Source organism: Geospiza fortis, unplaced genomic scaffold (genome assembly GCF_000277835.1).
Source record: "Geospiza fortis unplaced genomic scaffold, GeoFor_1.0 scaffold112, whole genome shotgun sequence".
Taxonomy (NCBI): Eukaryota; Metazoa; Chordata; class Aves; order Passeriformes; family Thraupidae; genus Geospiza; species Geospiza fortis.
This window is the reverse complement of record NW_005054298.1, coordinates 18875934-18893661: the sequence shown is the minus strand read 5'-3', so window position 1 is coordinate 18893661 and position 17728 is coordinate 18875934. Positions and strand designations below refer to the sequence as shown.

General features: G+C 37.0%; 1 protein-coding gene across 4 annotated transcripts in view; it reads right to left on the bottom strand.

Annotated features, from left to right (window-relative positions):
• The window catches only part of RAPGEF4 (Rap guanine nucleotide exchange factor 4), a 142161-nt gene that overhangs the window by 95812 nt on the left and 28621 nt on the right, over positions 1–17728 (bottom strand). Inside the window, exon 1 of one of the 4 annotated variants that reach the window (XM_031057476.1) lies at positions 9053–9223. The exons of the other annotated variants lie outside the window; for them this stretch is intronic. The gene's annotated coding sequence lies outside the window, so the exon portion shown is untranslated. Of the gene's footprint in view, positions 1–9052; positions 9224–17728 lie in introns of those variants that run through there. 4 annotated transcript variants of the gene reach the window in all.

The window sequence follows — 17728 nt, the reverse complement described above, 5'->3', positions numbered from 1 at the left end:
CTCTTTCCATTTCTGACACCCCTATCTATAGAATAACCTTTGTAACAGAAGGTTGGAATACTCCAGACCCCACAGACGATTAAAGCTAACAGACAGATCTGTCAAGAAAAAAGAATCTTAACAGAGGAAACTACTTCCTGTTTTCTGAGATAAAGAGATAAACCCCTAACTCCACATGAATTCTTCAGTACTGTGCGTGCACTGTCACTGAGAACAACTCTCTGTAGGGGCCTGCAGGACTGCTTTGGTCAATGAGGGGGTACTCAATACAGCCTCACCCAAAACTTCACTGAACAACAGGGTCAGAAGATCAGTCAGTTCCTGGGATTCACCTGGTAAACATAAATCTCTGAGGGACTTGTTTGATGAATCAATTATCATTTCACATGTTCAGTATTTAAAAATTATTGGATCACAGAAGAATGAAATTAAGACTTTATTAGCTAAGTCCCAGCTGTAGAAGAGTAAATCCTCATTATGCACTAAAATGGTTTAATTTATATTACAGGGTTTTTCGTATGGGTGATGGATGCATGTTGACCTCATAATGATGTCAGAGGGCAAAGGTTTCCTCCCATTCTCACTTTGTCTCTCCTGTCCTCTTCCTCTTTCCTCTCCTCCCTCCCTCCAACCCCTCTTTGTCTCTGAAAGCACTGTATAGAACTTATTTTGAGCCAGAGGAAAGGGGGAAGATAGGCACAGCAAAGAGGGCTATTACCTCCTCCTTCCCTCATCTCTTCTCTTCCTGCACAGTGGCAAGTCAAACTGTAACAGCAAATTCGGAGAAGGAAAAGGAACGACATAAACCATTTTTAAAACACCCATTCTGAAATCTTAGAATTATCAAACATAATTGAATGGAAAAGAATTCTAGCTAGTCTTTTTAAAAAGAAAGAACATTGGCTTTAGGCTCTACTCCCACTATGGGTATGAAATAGGCACAAGAGTCAATGAGATCTAACATACAAGTAGAGAGAAAAATCCATATACCGATCTTCTACCATACTGCCATTACAGAACTTCAAGTACAACTTCTCCTACAAATATATTCTATAAACTTCAAACCTTTTAGTATACCCAAATACAGTCTATCCTCTTTTGCTTTAATATGCTTCAACATTCCTGTGATCAATACTGAATTCATAAAGTAAACAAGGTCCAGCTGGGTAAATAATGAGAACAAACACACCTTAGGAAGTGGTTATTTATCCTAAATCAACCCTCAAATAACATTATATCTTGTTTCTCGGAATCAATGTAGTGCTGGAATTTCACATTTCAGCAATACAAATCCATGTCTTCACCACAAGTGCCAATTATAGAGTTCAGCTGCTGCTTCTTCTCTGAGCAATTCAGCAGTGTTCTCATACAGGCTACGAGTGCTGTCAACTCACCTATATTTCCAGCTGAGTAAAGTATCTCACGCTCCCGACTGGGTGCTACGCAGGGCTGCTGTATGGCCTTTCAGGGAAAGCAGGAGTGAAGCCCACCAGTAGTCATATTTCTGCACTGCCAAACTCCTGTGCAACCACGGTGCAGTCACTCTATTAATTTTCCCTCTGACATGTGCATGTCAGTGCTAAATCTCTGCATCTGTAAAACACTTTGGGATTCCTGACAAAGAAGGACTCTATGCAAAAGGTCAGTCGAATAACTTTCTTCTTGAGAAAAACATTTTAAGATCGTTTAAACAGACATGCAAGCCTAGCAACCCGGAAATTCTCACAGCTGCTGTTTGCTACCTAAACTCTGTGCTGCTTAGAGTCATGTGTGTTCACATGATCTGCTAAGCTGGGTGCTGGGGGCTGTCTCTTGCTCCTGAACTTTTTCCTCCTGCACTTTACAATCAGTCCAGCAAAACTTTCATTGTGCAGTGCATAGTACATGAGCATGCATGTAAACAGTATATGATGGAAGTTAGTTTACATTGGTTTATATTATATAGTTGGTTTATAATCTTCTAAATTATAACTATTCTGTCCTTTATTAGCCTTTCTTCAGGAAATGAAATAAACTCAGTAAAATTTCAGGACTTTCTTCTTTTCAAAACCAACCAAAAACTAGATCTTTAGGTTTTGGTCCTTAGAATTTAGACTGCACTTTGCCTTATATGGCAACCACAGAGTAAGGGAACCATATATTCAATTTTCATTTTCTCTAGATATGAAAATAGGCATACTGATTATCTTTACAGAGTATCTATACCAATTTTACTTTCCCAGGATTCAATATACAGAGCATATCTCATAAAGGCTATAGTGTTTTCAAGAGCTATTTAAAGGCCTCCTATGAGCAGCAAGCAAAACATTAACTCTCTGGAAAGACATGAAGCTTACAAGCTGAAACTCTGATGAACACTTCAGTGATAAGCATTTAAAAATATAAGTAATCATTATAAGAATAACATAACTCATCAAAGTCCACAGGTCAGCCAGCTTCCCGTTTCTGTGTTGTATACAGGAACAGTGGCATCAGCACTGGGCATTACAGGAGAATTAATGACTAGCTGTAATTAATGGCCCTGGGCTATGCCTGAGGCAATCCACTCCTCCCATCTACTCAGTAATCCCAGGAGATCCTCTAGTCTCCTTTGGAACACTAACGTCTAGTTTTTAATACAATTCTTTCTACACCAAATTTTTGTGCTTACATTATTTGGAGGACTTTATGTACATATAGGAATAAAAATACAGTCAATTAGGGAGAGCATATTGGAGTGAAAAGCAGGACCAGTGCCTTCAAGACTGAGTTCAATGGGAACAAATGTTCTCAGATAATAAAGAATATAGTTGGGCTTGTATCTCTGATCACTTGCTCTCTATATTTGAAGTGAGAGCTATACTGCATTAACAGCTTCCTGTTACTCTTGCAGTGTTTCTGTTCTTTCAGAAAGTCTGTTCTTCACCCCTCCTCAACTGCCTTGTTTTGCAACACCTCACTCCATCACCACTACTATCATCACTGCTGTAAAAATATAACAGAACCTTTTGGATAGGTGCTAGGCATTTTAAAAAACTGGTTATAATGCATGTACAACAAGGATAATAATCATTTTAGTCACCACTGCCATTAAGTTATTAGCACACTACAGATCTTAATTTGAAGTTTAAAAAAAAGCAGTGATACGTCATGTGATATTTTATTCTCTACCACAGTCTCTCTTCAGTTACTTTTTTTTAATCCACATCCACAAACTCCCTTTGCAAACATTCGCTGACTGCCTTTTGGCACAGACAGCAAACACATTACAGGCTTTGAGCAAAAAAAGAATTGACCATTCTTCTTAGGTGCACTCTGTAAAACTGCAATGGAGCCTTCAAATCTGGACCCTGGATATTCTCTTCCCTAGAAAAGTCTTACACTGAAGAATAATCCATTTGACTGAGATACAATCTGGAATAATGCCATGCACTACAGAAGTAATTCTTGACATAACTAGCAACGCATGAAACCGAAGTATCTCTGACTGCTGAGCACCACATACGAAGTGTCAGCAAGCTCAGCTCCCCACTTATATTCAAATACTCTCTACTAACAGCCTACCAATAAATTAACAATCGGCAATACTCTCATCACATATATATACATTTTATACTCTCAACACAGTATAAAAAAGTTTGTCTCATGTGTGTTTGAGCTTTCAGCTTGTTTGGATGCCAAACACTTTTGGTCAAATTCTCCATCAAATGCATGCAAGGGCTGTCCCAGTGAGGTCTGTCTGGTCTGTGCATATAATCTAATTGAAAAGGACAAAGCTCTGACTCCTGTAGCCAAATGATGAAAATTTTCATTATTACATTTAATTTTTTTAAGACATTGAAAAATCTAACCAGGGTTTGTGTGTTCCTTTGACAACATAGATCCAGTATTAGAACATGGTACTGGCTGTAACATTTTATGAATTATACACCAACACAGCAAAAGTAGTAACAGGCATGGACCAGACATATTTGCTACCTTGTTGCTTCAGAACTGTCCACAGATTGCTTTAATCTTAAAGCATATCCATACCACAATCCTCTTCACTGTAAAATGGAGCTGGCAATTTTATCATCACTTACATGGCCTGAGGAAAATTATGCATTTGTGTACAACTATCAGTTTTCCATAGCCTTTCAGTATCTGCAGATATTTTTTTTTGTAGTGATGGTGGTGCTCCTGAGATGGTTAACTAACTCCCCCTCAAAAACAGATAAAAACTGAAATGACAGAGTTTCTGGCAAGAGAATTTCTGGCAGATGAAGCAAAGTAGGAAATGCAGTTCCTGGTATAAAACAGCCTACTCTATCTCATCTGAGAGAAGGCTTGCTGCCTGGGTATTTCTCAAATGAAAAATTGCCAGGGTTTAAAACAACTGAAGCTTTCCTGTTATGAGAGTTATGTCCTTTACAGATCATGATAAATCCTGACTAAAATATGAGAGTCAGTCTTTCAAACCATTCCTTTCCTTCAGTGAGGTTACATTTACAGTTCAGTGAGTAGACTTAGATTACAAGGTCCTTTTTCACTTGAAGATACTATTTGTATATATTGTATGAGCAGCATTCAAGCACTGAACAAAAAATATGGGAAGTGTCTTCCTAAACTCAGTCCTCAAGAATTTTCCTTCTATTATCCCTCACACCTTTCTTTCTGTTTTCTTACTTCCTTCCTTCCTCCCACCACTCATCATCTGTCCCAGGAAAATCATGCCAGGTTATTCAATGGCCTTGTTATCATAAGAAGTTGTTACAGTACATTGGTATGCTGAGAAATGGGGTTTGTATGGTTTGTGGTGAAAAGTGCAACCTGATTCTCCATCCCTTCTGCTGGAAGAGGAAATTTAAAAGTGGGATAGAAACCTGGACTTTTAAAAAGATCAGTGGCAGCCCAGTACTGTTGACTGGGAACAAGGAACAACAACCCCATACTACTTTCCCTGCTGAAGCTGGAAAACTAATTGGGACACAGCCCAAGTGTAGTATGAGAAGTCACATTAAAACTTCTCCCATGGCTTTAATCTCAGTCACTGATGGTAAAGGTGAATTCTACATGTTATTGCTCACTTTTCCTTTCAGTGATTGCTCCCTCCATCTTGTAGTTATTTGTTTAGATTTTTAGTGCATAAAAATCCTGGCATTGCCACTATGGGCTCTGAGCCATCTGAGCAATCTTCTTTAAATACACTAACACATCATCCATATGGTTATCCAATATGTAACTATTTACTTTCCAGGATAATCAAAGAGGCAATAAAAACTGTTAAAAGCTTCACAAAACCTCACAAAATACTGACACCCTAATTAGGAGTCTATGATTTTCACTGAATAGCAGAGTTTTAGGCATCAGTCTGAATGATCCCCTTTTTGAACACACCATTATTATAAGTCTTTTTTTAAAAAGACTGAAAGATCAGATTAGTGGTTGTCCTTAGGAGCTACCTGTTTGAGATCACTGTAGTGTGTGCCCCAGTAGTCTGATACCATGCAGTTTTCCCTATGCTCTGGAAGATATCCACTTCATAGACAACATTTAGAAAGGTTGGAAAGACTATCTGAAAACTAGAAGGAGAGATACCAAGAAAATTCCTTTTAAGTATGATCTTCCTCAGTAGCTTATAATTTTTTAATGGTTTTCAACAGAGGTTCCAAAATCTCGTAGAGGACCCAATCAAGTTATAGTTTGTTTTTCATAAAAGCTGTAATTGGTACTATTTCTTTTAGAGTCAATTTACAGATAATGTTTTCCCCTTTCAGAGATTCCCTGTTTCCCTAGAAGACAATGATATTTGGATGAGAGATCACTTTGTTGAGACAGCTACAAATGTATTCTCTTCACAGCATGTGCTACACTGTCTGAGGTCAAAGTCACTTATCATAATCTTCTAAGCATACTTGTGGCAACCTGAGCCTGTTGATCAGGGCTGGTTTATACACTGTAGCTTGTGAGCTAACATTTTACACCAGAAGTTGGTTGTGAGTATTCCAGATGCAATTCCGTAGATGGATTAGTGATTATTGAACTTGTGGAACAAATCAATGAGCTCTTAGGCCTGCATGCATATAGTGAGATAGAAGCTTTTAATGCATGCTTTAAAGGCCTGCAGTTCTTAGGTCTCTTGGGATACTTGCAAAATTGTGCCTCTTTTTTTATTAGAAGTGACTAAACCCAAAAAGGACTAGGAGGAGCAGGAGGATGGAAAGCCATGTCATTCCTTTTCCTGGCCACACATTTCATAAACTTTGGGATGAGGACACAATATACTCATTGCACCAGTACAGAAATTGACTCTCTCTGCTATCATGGAACTTGAAAGGCCTCTTCTTGGGGCAATACAGTTTCCTTTTGCCACTAATAGAGATAACAGGGGTCAGACTTTCAACTTCAAACAGAAGATGTACTGTTCTGTAGACAGAAAACGAAGAAATTATATCCAACTGACACAGCTGAGCCCCTATGACTGTCTGTTTCCCCAGACAGGCTGTTGTTTGGGTGTCATGCCACCACAGGACTCATGCTGCTTTAAGGTTTCAGGCCCTGCCTTGGCAGCTTTGGTTGGCAGGAGATTTTTCACTGAATTTAAATGTAACAAGAATATTTTTATGTTGTTTTCCTAAATATCATAAGTAGAAGCAAATTCAGTATGCTGAAATTGGCATCAGGAGCCCCCTGCAGCTCTGAAAGTGCAGGTATTAGTGTCCATTAGCACATTTTAAAGCACAATAAACTACTTAGCATAAATTTATTGACTAAAACGGAAGGTGAAAATGAAGACCTTGTTGGAGTCTAGTGAAAGAGCTTTACAGGTAACAGTGGAACAGGATAACAGACTGACAAACACAGAATTTCACTCTGGAAGAGGAGAGTGAGCCTTGTCCTGTCAAATGGAAAGTTCATCACAACCATATTCAGCCCACAAGACTGGACTTCTGTCTCTTCAACTAAAAATGAAACTTTAAAAAAGCAGTTACCTATTTACAGTTTTGTCATATGCACTGCAATTAATTTAGCATCTAATTTAAGTGTGACCGCATTATGAAACTTCACAGAAACACACAGAAGCAAATGTTTGTTTTAAGATCACAACAACAACACAACTATAGAGCATCTTAGCAGATATAGGACTTCTAACTCTTCAGAATAACTTCAAACCAGGGAACCTACTTGTTTTGTTATCTTCATCAACCCACATAATCTTCTGCTGTTCCAATGAACACAGATGACAGAAAAAAAGGATGTCTTTATTTCACCAACTGAAGCCCAACTCCATTAAGAGGAGCCAGACTGATTATATTACTCCATCATGTGTAGAGGGAGTATTTCAAAGAACAAAACATAGGAATCTCTGCCATGGAGTTGACAACTTAAGACCACATTGGGTACACTAGAACTACACATAACAAGATCAAAGAAATCACCATTACTCTTTGCTTCCTGTTGCTGTACAGCTTTCCTCTCTTTTTGAGTTTATTATTTTCTAAGTCAGATTGCTAAAGCTGTGAGTTCCCAATGGCATCTCTGCTTCAGGAGCTAAGTACAACTGAGGGCCTGTGTGATCATCCATATGCTTATTTGTATAAAAATAAACTCTCTACTTGGTCCATGTTTCATCTGTCAGTTGGCTAGGTTGGTTATTTATTCTGCTGGGAAGAATGAGCACCCTTTTTGCAATACAGCTTTACCTTCTCTCTTCTCTATTTCCATCCATCAGTCCTGTAGGAAAGTTGCAACTGCTAACAGGTAAACCTTTTGTTTTGGCTAAGATCTAAAAAAAATACCTGTGTTACAAAATCTGAAACTGGCCCATACTCTGAATATTTGAGGTCTGTGAATAACAGCCACACAACTATCCCTACATTTTTCAATTGCCACAAAATTAAACCATTTGTAGACACACTCATACAGGCTGCTTGCAAGCCTCCTGCTACTATATTTGGCCACAGTTACAATGCTATAAAATAAATAGATGTTGCTCTGTGTCTTTATACCTACTTTCTCAAGGTCCTATCACTGAAGTGCCTTTCACACTTCCTTTAACATATTTTATAAATTAGTTTGTTTAAAGCCACATACTTTCCCTAGAAACAAGTAAATAAATATAGAAATATTAGTGGGTTTTCATAAATGCTTCCAAATTTCCCTTGCTTTCAGACTGCACAGCAAGACCCGCTTTGGGTTTCCCTGCCTTTTTGCCTAAAGCCATGAGAGACAGCCTGAGATTCCACATCAATAGCTTTTGCTACACATTTTTTTCTCTTAACATCTGAACAGTAAAATTCCACCTTTCCTTTTTATTTTCCCATGCATTATTTAAACATGCTGCTCTAAATTCTACAATTAGGATACCCCTGGGTAGTTACAATCAACATCTTTAAAGTCAGATACAGCAGGAAATGTGTGCTCTCCAGGATAGCTTCACACATTTGTTTGCTGTACAGTAGCCTCAATTTAAATATGATAATCTAATTCAGTAAAAATGAACTGAAATCAGATTTACTGTAAAAACTTTTAAAATTTAATTTTCAGACTAGCAATCAATGCTTATTCAGTTTTCATCTTATCCCTGCCTTCCCTTTTTGCAGATGCTTAAATGACACTAAATTAAACAATTGCACAAATTTTTAAAAATGCAGGAAAATTACCATCTGCACTAAATTCATGAATAAAAAGGTCCAGATAAATCAGTCTTTATGAGCACTTTTCTTAACAGAAAAAATTTATAGAAAGCAAAAATTCTCACAGTAAAAATAATTTTTTTAAGATCATTTTGAAACATAAGATGACAGAAATTATAAAGGGGGATCTCACTATCATCTCATTCAAAACCTTAGTCAATTCCCAGAATATGACTTACAGGATTAAATATTAAAACATCTTCAAAGAAAGAACTATGTTGAGATGCACAGCAATAAGCCCATTACTATTCACAGACATAAACAGCATCCAAGTATTATCTGCTTAGTATTACACACCATTGCATTTTCCCTAAATCTATGCAAAATACAAACATACTCTTGTAAACAACAAGAATTGCAACAGAAGGAAACAAACAAAAAAGGAATCTTAAACTTACATTGATGTGTTATTATAGGTCGTGCACAGCAAGTAGCCCTAAGGATACATTTTAGGTTTTTTATCCATGCTCCGTTCTTGTTGCTGATGTGACCACTTAGGCACATGGTCAAGTTGCAATCAGCTTCTCTCTCAGTGATGTATGAGAGCTGTGCTGATTTATCTCGTCCTTCTGCAGCAGATTAGCACTAATGTTTCTGCTTCTGTATCCTACCTCTCTTCAGCGTAGACTCTGCATTATCATTGGCAATCCAAATTAAAGAGCCAGTGAACGTAGCACAATTTTCTTTTTCTTTCTGACACCATTGCAAAGCAGGTAGTCTCACACAAATAGAATCTTTTATCCACTGAGTGTCTTTTTTAACACTTTTGGCAAGAACAGTAGTCAGAGATACAGAAGAATGGTTCCAGTAAGTGTGCCATAGTCTTTTAGTGATTTATTCTGTTAAAGGAATATTCGCTTATGCAGAGGGCCTTAGGCAAGAGATGGTTGTAATGCAGCAACATTTCAGCCAAAACCAGGGGAATCTTCACTTTGTAACACAAAGGTATTCTGTTATACACAGTGAAACTCTAGTTTATCCCAAAGAAGTAAACAATGTGAAATTAATTAATGCAAACAGGGTTTAGGAGGAAAAAAAAAGCAAGTTAAGTGCCTTAAATGCTAAAGGTACTTAATATATAAACTGATTAAGTTAAAAATTATTTCAGTGCCTTACAGTATATTCATTCATTACAAAATCTTTCTTTTTGCCTTAGGATTGACATATTTTACACTATGGGATTGGCAAATTCAACTATTAAAAGTATTACAAAGAACATGACTGAATCTTTTTGTTACTATTTTCACTTTGCAGTAAACACCTACTATTTTAGCATTATCTTTTCAATTCAAGACACCATGAGGCACAGCTGTTTAAATTTTCATTAGGACTTTGAAAAATATTTAGGAAAAAATGGATGTCTTAGACCATCTAGTCTTGAAAATGTGAACATTCTGACAAGTCTGCTCACTGTCAAAATGACTCACATCACTGCTGTTCCTAGCTGCTACTCTTTCTGATCATAGAAGTATTTAGCTTTGTTTTTAAGAACCAAATGCTATACCTGAATATTAAACAAGAAATAGGTGCTGCTTGAACACTAGCAATATCTGAACAGTAGAAAAATTCTAGCTATTCATAAAGACCTATTCAATGTTTATCATCAGCATTCATTTTTAAAAAACATTATATGGACTGTCTTACCCTAAACAGGAAAGAAAGTGAAACTGAATAAACTCATTACTTTATAAAAAATGCTAAAACAAAGGACTATTTTTGCTCTGATATGGAAGTCTAATGTGGTCACATCCATTTCAAAGTGCTTTCTGGATTATGCATACACCTGCCACAGGGGCACACAACCTTGGGACAGAACGTAACAAAGACCTAAGCACAATCATTAGCAGAGAATTTGTTCAAAGGCAGTTTTATATCTTTGTGTGGGACTGCATGAGACTACTTCAAGCCTCCCCAGCTTTCCTCCTCTTTTTGCGTGTTGTTGATAAGGAATGAAATGCATGACTGAAGAAGGGCATCCAGAAAAAGTGACAATCTCCTGAGGGAAGGTATGTGAAAAAAGAGCTTCAAGGCATCCCCAGCACTGAGTGGACAGCACCTGGCCATTTCATTTGCTGTACTACAAAAACGGTATTTAGCCTTTAGCCTGAAATCTTCAAATCTGGTGTACAAACAGCATTGCAGCTTCTACTGCAGATACACATAGAATCATTCCAAAAAATCAACTCCACTTCAAACATTACCATTTATATTGTCCCCAAACTCCTATCAGAAGTTTGTTTGGAACCTCATCGTTATGATGGTTAGAAAGAAAGTTCTGATGTACACCTAAACACTCAAGCTGCTTAGTACTTATCTGCTCCTGAGCAGCACCATGCTTTAACAGTTTACATCCCCTGAATGGTGGTCTTGTGTACTTACAGGCACCAACCAAATTCCAGCTTGCATACCAACAAGGCTAACCCAGACATGTGCTTTTATCATATAAAACAGACAGTCCATCTCCCTTACCACTGTAGTCCTTCTCTTCACCTCTCCCCGTTTTGAGTTCATGTCTTCTGAACCCTGGAGAGCAGAACAATATACTGTGTTCCACTTGGACTGAACACAAGAGTTTATTTTGGTAGACCAAATAAACTGTGGTTTTAATACACGGCGCAATAACATGTAAGCCCCCTGCTACCTTATCTTCAGCAGCTAAAAGCTACATATTTATCTATAATGAAATTCTGACATATATCAACATATTGGGGTGTAATTTCTCTGCTATACTACATGAGGCCATGAAGTTAGGAATTAACACCAATCAGCACTGACATATGTCCAGTGCTTATGGATGTAACATTACTGCTGGCCCCCCTGCCAAACTCCCAATTTTTACTGATACATCATATTGGTTTGATAACATAACTTCCAATTCTGTGAAAAAAGTTGTTTCCATAACTATTCAGCAAGGAGAAGAAAGAATAGCCATTGTATCACTGCTTGACACTAAAGAGCATCATCTGCTCCTTCCAGGCTCCAGTGGTTTCCTTAAGTGGTACACACAAGCTATGCAAACAACGCACTAATACTCCAAACATGCAAATGGATTATATGTATTTCTACAGGAAATTACTCAAGGCAATTGAGAGTGTGAAGTCAAACAAATTATCATCTATAATTGAAAACATGCAAGTAACTTTTAATTAAACATCACTCCTCCACTGAAAAAAACCACACTAGAACTCTACTAAAAGGGAAGATAACTAATAAGGAGGGGGACGTGGGAGGGGAAGGAATGAACAAAACACTGTTTTGTGAAGAGGCTGTTATTCGCAAAAAAAATTTGCAAAGCAGGCTTTTAAATGAATTTCTAACTTACTATTGATTCAAACCCCACATCAATTTCAAGCAAGGCAGGCAAATACAAAGTAGCTCTCCATCTCCCTGTAGCAGCTACTTGCTGAACAGTTTCAAAGATTGTTTTTTGTAAGTTGTTCATTCCCACATTAAAAAGCAGAAACTTCATACTAGTAGTATGAATTATTTTGTTAAATAAGAAGGGAAAATACAACTCATGGCCTCCTCCAGGATATCACAACCATTTATTACATTTTATTCAATACAAATTAACTCAATTCTTATCCAAAGACCTTGTCCAGTTGATGGATACCAGGAAAGGAAATTCACCTACCATTTTGAAATGATACTCAGATTAACAGTATGGATACCCATGTAAAATCAATGTCTTAGAGAACTCTTGTGTTAGGAAAATATGTATTCCTACTGTTGCTGGGGCTGGAAGCAACAGCAGTACTTCCTTTGCCTCACATCTTCCCATAACTTTAGTGTGCAAAGTTGACAAGAATCTACTCAAGTATCAATACTTAATGGGCTGATTGGTAGCATATATCAGTCCTGAAGTTGAATATTCAGAAAGTTTAAAAGGCGGAAAAATCCACCTTTTCTTGTTAAAACAGAAAAAGTCTGTATCTTAGAATAAAATTATACCAAGTATCTTTTGTATATGAGGTCAGATGCAGGTAACACCCTCTATAAGGCAATGTGGCAGATATATGTAAATACATGAGAAAGACATAAAAATGAAAGTTTTGATGTGAATTTCTATTATAATCCCAAAGCATATAATCTTTCAACCATACCACAACAACAGCATAAGTAAATGCCCCAGCTATCACAGGCTCAGATTGAAGTGTAGCTCTTCCTGGATAACACATTATGTAAAATGGGTACAGGAATTAACTCTGCTGCTGCATCTGTGTATTCAGACATATCTGCTTAATTGTCCACACTTTTACTACAGTTCACTCCTTTAGCTCTGCAGAGCAAATGTGCTAAGAAATACTAAGTGATGGCATAGTTGTCACCACCTTTAACAGTGCAAGAATTATTTCCTTATTCAGGATTGCTGGTTATCTAGTAAGATCCAAATGCCACAGATAAACCTAAGGAGAAATACCCAATAAACCCTTAAGCAGAGCTCAACAAAGCTTCCATTAAATGCTAGCAAGAACAGAACTGACAAATGTAGAACGAGAAACCATATTAATTAATCTGTGGAAGAGACAGATACCAGAATACTGAGAAATGACAGCAGAAAGAAAAAAGGCATTGAAAAATGTTTCATGCTTCCAGAGAGGATACAGGCTTGAAGGGTATTGGCAGAAAGGAAGAAAAAAGAAAATAAGTCTGTACTGAGCTTTTAATCTTTCCTTAATTGTACTGAGAGTCGCCAGCATTATCCCCAGAGAGAATTAAGTATAAAGGACTAAGTTACTCAAACAAGTTTCTTTATAACAAGTCCTTTCAGAACAGCATGACTTCTTTGAAGGACTCAGTTTCTGAAAGATTAGGTCACACAAAAATCATATTGTAATGAGTATTTTTATTACACTAAAACAAAATTGTGCCTGATTCCACTAACCTGTGCTCAGGAATATATGGATAGGGTTCTGTGGGAATAAACAGAATAGAGCTTGTTTGTCTATTTTAGTTAATACTTCAAGAAAAGGGTTTGCACTGGTAGTCAAAAAAGATATTTTTCAAAGGTCAAGAGAGTGATGGTATGAAAAATATAATAGAAATTACTTGGGAAATGGTCAGAGGTTAAAATGTCAGCAAGTTGAACTCGATCAGTTAAGTACTAGATGCAGGATAGCAAGGTTTCACTTTAAATGCTTATTATTTATCACCCTCAAACAGCTGTTATATAAGCCTGGCTTAAAGCTATGTATAGCATCTAGAAAGAAAACAGTATTTTATCAATGTAACTTGAAATTAACAGAAGTAAAGTTCATTCAGAAGATTTAGTGTGTAAACTTTTAATTGTGAGTTTCAGCTTTCTTTCAACTTCTTCACTTGGGATTTAACTGAGAAGGTATTTTAAGCAGAGTTCAGAGGAAATACACACAAATGGCCGAATCTAATCAGGCATGGGATAAAGGATAAAGAAACCAAGCCTTAAGCACTACACCAGACTGATGGTATGAATCCGCATATTCTGCTAAACCACTGATTTCAACAACAGCCTGTAATAGAAATACTAGATGAAAACACAAATTTTGTGAACATCCAATTCAAGTACATGGAACACGTGCCTAAAAAGGCACCACATCTTGTGTGATGTTCTTCAATATTTGTGGTGTAAACAACTATTCTCCAAAAGAAAAATATTTATCCATAAGCAGACATGCTTCCATAAATCCCCTTGGGATTTAAACATTTCTGAGGGTCAGGAGGCCCTTTCACATTCCTGGTGAACAGATTTCTAGGAATTTTGTAGCTCACTGAATGAATGGAATTTGAGCAATACCCACTAACCCTGAGAACTGTAACTGCTGGAGTTTTACTGCTCAGATTGAAATGAGGATTGATTCAAGAGCAAGCACATGGACTATTTGGGTTTTTTTAAAATCTCTTTCTTTTCTTGATATCTGGGACTGGCCATAATCAGCAAAGATGACAGGCTGAGCCCTGTAATTCCTATTCTCTGCCACAGGAGAGATATTCCACATTTAGGTCTTAGTATTCTATATCTTCCTTTTTAAGCGTACCTGAGGGATGCTGAGAGTTTGTAAGGCTTTGATATGACTTCCCTCAGTACTGGGCTGACCATTGTGTTAAGCACCCCTGAAGTAGTTAGGCACAAAATCATTTGAGGGATTCCAGCCTCATGCTCTCTCTCACATTGTATCAGTTGTATCAGGGGGTAGAAAGTGTTACAGAAAGGATAAGGCTAAAGAGAATTGAACACTACCACCATCAGCCCGTGCTGCATATTATACAAGGAGAAAAAAGCAATTAGTAATTACCTGGGCTGAAATATCACAATGCTCATTGATTTCAATATGGTAGTGTTTCACCATGGATGAAAAGCAGGGAGGAACCAGGCTAAGGTTTCTAATAATCACTGAACTCTGATTATGACCAGGCAAAGGTATTTATGAGAACTCTACTATCTAATGCAAGCAAAGAGCACTCTTCTTTTGAACCCATTTATTAATCCATACGCCTAAACAATTCATAATGTCTGAGGTTTAGCTTCTTTTAAGTTGCTGAATACCCGTTCAAGGGAGAACTCACTAAAAATAGAAGAATTTACATTCCACTAAATAGGACCTGTATGTTTCATTACTCTTGCTACATGAAAGTGAACATTTTTAACATATTTTGTAAAAATATTTTATAACCATACCAGATTGTGGGAATAAAAAGGAATAATACATACTATGATACAACAACCTTGCTTTCAGCTTGTGTTAATCTGTTTTAAGATCATCCACTGCCATAAAACTCCTTGTCAAAGATCTCTAAATTTTTTTAATGCTGCCAGGTTTCAGCTAATGGATTTTTAAAATGTAAATATTAAAACATATCCATTGATCCAAGAAATGGTATCAGATAATTTGTCTCACCCATAATATAGTACAAAGCAGAAAGCACCCATTGAAATGCAGAATGCAAGCACACACTCTGTGTAGCAATGCCTTGGAGGAATGCATCACTTGTATCAATTGTCGTAAAACAATAAAAAACTCAAGTTTCTAAGGGCTTTCTTTTTTTCTCAATAACCTGCAGACTAACAGTAATAATAGATAAACCTCTACTGTAAGGAAGAAAAAGTACAATTCATCTGAAAAGAGACAAAGGACTGAGATGATAACACCAACCAGAAGATCAGAAAGGGTCCATCTCTGAAATAACCCATTCAAATACAACACCACAGAGAAGGATGGTCTGGGTTAAATCCAGAGGTTGAGAAGTGTAAGCAAAGCCCTGTGCAGCTGATCACTTTGGTATCCACTTCAAGGCAGGAAAGGACACTGCCAACCACAAACAGCTAGAACCAAAGCTCCAGACAATCTGACACAGAAGTTTGACAAGGCAAATCTAAATTTGCTTTGTAGCATCTACACACACAATACATATTAGATACAGAGCAGATTATATATGCACACATATCTGAAAAAACATAATTCTGTTAGGCTTTTTTTCCCTCTGTGACAGAGGAGAATGAGACATATATTTGATAGCAAAAAGTATGTCTGGAAAAAAGCCAGAATCAATTTTATAAGCTTCAAATGTTATGATTCTTCTGAAAGACATTTTTACTTAATAAAAATGAACTAATGAAAGACTAGAAGTTTGTTTCCTGAAGTATTATTCATAGCCTCCCAGTTGTGTTTTGCAATATATGTTTTTGCCATTTAGCACATCATGCTTAGAGATACCACATTTAATAATACAATCTGCTGAGGATGAAAAACATTTTCTTTGCTAATAAAAAAGCTGGTTATAGAAAGTGCAAGTTTGGCAGTAAAGCTTCCAAGAAAAACTGCAGCCTGAAAAACACCTGCAGACTTTAAGTGTATACATTTCAGATTGTCAAATGTTTTTCTGTAATTTAAATATTTTAAGAATCAATCAAAATACTTTCTTTTCTTGGAAATCAGATGAATTCATATTTTTCAACTTTACATCTAACCATGATAAAATATGGGAAAACCAATAAAGGCATTACTTAACAAGGAGACTGACATGCTTTCTGGATGTTTCAATTCTTTTTTAGCCAAGAAACAACCTCAAATAAGTCAAGCTTTCTGCAATATTATTTAAGACCTTTTGAAGTGCTAATGAACATATAAGCATTTATATGGACTGTAGATAGGAATGACAACATATTTTTGCACAGTGTCTGGGGTTCAAGCAGATGGTCATTATTACAGTGATACAGAACAGCACTTAAGAGAAATGACATGGTAGGATGGCTTAAGAGAAGCCAGATCTACACAGTCCCATTCCACCTCTGCATGGTGATCAGAGACAGAGTCACAAAATGAAGTAGAGTCAGACTAAATCAGGAGATTGAAATACAAATCAGTTGTAGGGATGATACACAAGAACATGTATCAGGAAAGTTTGTTGCAGAGTGACATGAGGAAGGATCAAGACCTTCCCAACAAGCATGTTATTTTCCAATATTTTCAGTTGCTCAAGAGGTGTCTGAAGCACCAGCAACTGTCACCTTAAATCAAGGATAACAACAAAGAAAGGGATACTGAGTTAAAACTAACTGGATCTTCTCCAAGAATTCTGCCTCATGGACAATATTGAATATCATAATTACAACACAGTAAATAATCTGAAACAGAGCAGACAATTACCAGTTATGAATTTTTCAGTCACAATGTCATTATTTAGCAAAGGACTAAGCACGGCAAGACTCCCAAAACGCTTTTACACTTTCATCAGTACATACCACACCAAGGGAAATGCTGCATTACTGAAGTGAAAAACCTTGTTCCTAGAAAAGCTTTTCTACTGCCAATGGCCAGGAAGGTTACCTTAGGACATAGACTGTCATAAATACTGTTCACAAAATCTGCATCTATTCTTAAAATATGAAGTGATTAATACAACCAAACGAAAGCAGCAGTCATCATGGTGCTATGCTGACTGACAAACATGACTGGCTCTGATGTATGCTTGGCTCCTGAGGGTTAAATGCTGTTTCATGCTCATTAAAATCTGCTCTAGCAGACAGAGCATCACTTGTTAAAATTAGAAATGCCTGAAAAAGCAAAACAAGAGAATGAAAACTAAAACATGTTATG